This window comes from Moschus berezovskii, chromosome Y, assembly GCF_049115385.1.
Source record: "Moschus berezovskii isolate FMDL1 chromosome Y, NW_MosBer_1.0, whole genome shotgun sequence".
NCBI lineage: Eukaryota > Metazoa > Chordata > Mammalia > Artiodactyla > Moschidae > Moschus > Moschus berezovskii.
The window spans coordinates 9,454,949-9,457,940 of record NC_142489.1 but is presented as its reverse complement, the minus strand read 5'-3'; the positions used below and the strand labels follow the sequence as shown (position 1 = coordinate 9,457,940).

The 2,992-nt window shown below is 47.5% G+C and overlaps 1 pseudogene; it reads left to right on the top strand.

The window, feature by feature from the left end:
- The first annotated feature begins 1,810 nt into the window (after positions 1–1,810).
- On the top strand, positions 1,811–2,537 carry LOC129534936 (olfactory receptor 4P4-like; annotated as a pseudogene).
- Positions 2,538–2,992: the final 455 nt, after the last annotated feature.

Sequence of the window (2,992 nt, the reverse complement as noted above, 5' to 3'; positions counted from 1 at the left end):
CCCGGGTTCGATCCCTGGGTCGGGAAGATCCCCTGGAGAAGGAAACGGTAACCCACTCCAGTATTCTTGCCTGGAGAATCCCATGGACGGAGAAGCCTGTTAGGCTACAGTCCACGGGGTCGCAAAGAGTCGGACACGACTGAGCGACTGAACAGAACAGAATTAAAACATGCACAGCAAGTCGTGTACGAGACATGGAATCTACAGGGGCCGTATCGTATTTTTTGCCTGCATCTTTTCCTACGTGTTCAAGTCCTCATGATGGTCACCAGCAGCACTTGGATTCACAAGGGCTCGTTGCTTGGTGGAATGAAGCCACCGAAAGCCTCCTGAGCCCTGCAGGGCTACCCAGGCAGGCGGACATTGTATTCATTCATCCTGACCAGCCTGCTTGATGTCAAAGGGAGCGGTCCCAGAGATCCCACTGGGTTCTTCCCAGTGGCCTTATATGAGAATCACACGTCCTGGGGAAGATGGAGGCCCTGGAAGGGTGTTGCCCCTGGAGAGGACATGGATACTTCCCCCAGCCGCCCTCCACCGTCTTTTCAGGCAGTCTGATGGCTACACAGGCATTTAGGATCAAGAAAGCCTATTCAGAATCAGTGTAAATTGTGACCCTTTTTGGTCTGGACAATTCTAATGCTCAGAAAGAAATACGAGGAAAAAGACAAAAACTGCAGCTTGAGGGAATGAAGCTGAGAACGAAAAAAAGATCCTGACAGTATGGTGATTGATGTTCCTTGGACACTGGAATTGATTACCACGCATTTGATCAGACTGAGGTTTTGCCTAAAGGTGATCTTATCGATAAACCACCTAAAGAGAGGTAAGGCCTGTATCGGCTTCCCTGGTGGCTCAGAGGTTAAAGCGTCTGCCTCCAATGCGGGAGACCCGTGTTCGATCCCTGGGTCGGGAAGATCCCCTGGAGAAGGAAACGGTAACCCACTCCAGTATTCTTGCCTGGAGAATCCCATGGATGGAGAAGCCTGGTAGGCTACAGTCCACGGGGTCACAAAGAGTCGGACACGACTGAGCGACGGAACGAACGACCAGCCTGCTTGATGTCAAAGGGAGCGGTCCCAGAGATCCCACTGAGTTCTTCCCGGTGGCCTTATATGAGAAGCACACGTCCCCAGAAGCATCCAAGTCAGCGGCCCCATCCAGCATTCTAAACACCCAAAACAGAGACACAGTGCGCCCCCTACAGGTAAGCACAGAGTGTGTCTGGCAACCCACTCCAGTCTTCTTGCCTGGAGAATCCCAGGGAAGGGGGAGCCTGGTGGGCTTCCATCTATGGGGTCACACAGAGTCGGACACGATGGAAGTGACTTAGCAGCAGCAGCCTGGGGAGGCATTTCATCAGAGGGTAGTTCCATATGCCAGTCAGACAAGCTCAGCGCCAACTGGGGGAGACATGGACATTTTCTAAACAGGTCTTTAGAGATTCTCAAGAGTAAAGAGACACGCTGGTAAATAAAAGCATACGCTAGTCCGATGTTGATCAAGGTGGGGAAAATACTTGGGTGCAAACATTTGCAACATATGCAAAATGTTATGTGTCCTCATCTAGAACTCTGCAATTCCTTCTCATGTTAATTTTTGGTATATGTCATTTCAGTTTACGTTTCATGTAGCTTTTTGTGTACTGCATGGTAGAAACTTTACCCTGTACAAAAGTGTCTGTGACTTCTTTGTGGAAGACGCTTTCTCACCTTTTTGAGGGCACATTCTCTCCTGTGATGTAGCTTTGCCTGGGACACTTTGAAGCGGAGTTGTTCCTCTGTATTGGGACTTTCTTAGAAAGTCTTCTATGGAAGAAAAAAAATATATTACTTTTTATTTTATTCATCAGTTTTTTTTTGTTTGTTTTTTACTGGTTTTATTTTGTTACATTGCAGTTCTGATTGGAGACCTACTTGTCATGATTTCTGTCACCTCCAGTCAACTTATGAAGCAGCCCATGTATTTCTTTCTGAGTTACTTCTCGCTCTCAGACTTGTTACACCTCCACCGTGACCCCCAAGTTGATCACTGACTTGCTGGCAGCAAAGAAGACCATATCCTACAATGGTTGTATGACACGGCTCTTCACCACGCACTTGTTTGGGGGCATCGAGGTCTTCATCCTCACAGGGATGGCCTGTGACCGCTATGTGGCCATCTGCAAGCCTCTGCACTACACTCTGATCATGACCAGACAGAAGTGCATTGCCATGATCGCCGCTTCCTGCACTGGGGGGCGGTTCCTTAATTCCTTTGGTCAGTTTCTCCTGGCCATCTTTTTACCCTACTGTAGCCCCAACGAAATAGATCATTACTTCTGCAGTGTGTATCCTTCGCTGGAACTGGCCTGCACTGACGCCAGCAGAATCGGTCTCCTTGTCATTGCCAATTCGGGCCTCCTGGGCCTGGTGACTTTTGTGGTCTTGTTGATATCCTACGCTGTGATCTTGTACACCGTCAGGTCCTACTCTGTAGAGAATCGCCGGAAAGACTACACAGCCAAAAGATCAGAGGGGAAGAGGAGATATAAATAAGAAAACTAGAAAAGAGCACAGCAGAGAGTGTGGATAAATCCAGGGAGCTGTAAGCTTTTGCTCATACTTAAATCTATATATTCCTAAAACAAAATGAAACAAAAAAGCATATAAGCCAAGCGTCATACATTTGAAAGTCTTCCGTCCAGAAAATCCATCTATTCCACAAGTTCAGTGGTGAAAAAAATCAGAGGCATCTTTTAGTTTATTTCCTTTCTTACTGCGATATGGCACCAGAGTTTCTTTATGGCATTCTTCATCTCCAAGTTTCTCAGCGTGTCGATTAGAGGATTGAGCGTGGGAGCAATGATGCTATAAAAAAGAGCGAACACTGTGTCTTCTGGTAAAGTAGTTGCTGGCCAAATGTAAATGAAAAATAAAGAGGCGAAAAAGAGGACCCCCACAGTGATGGGGGAACTGCAGGTGGAGAGAGCTTTGCGGTGATATTCATCAGT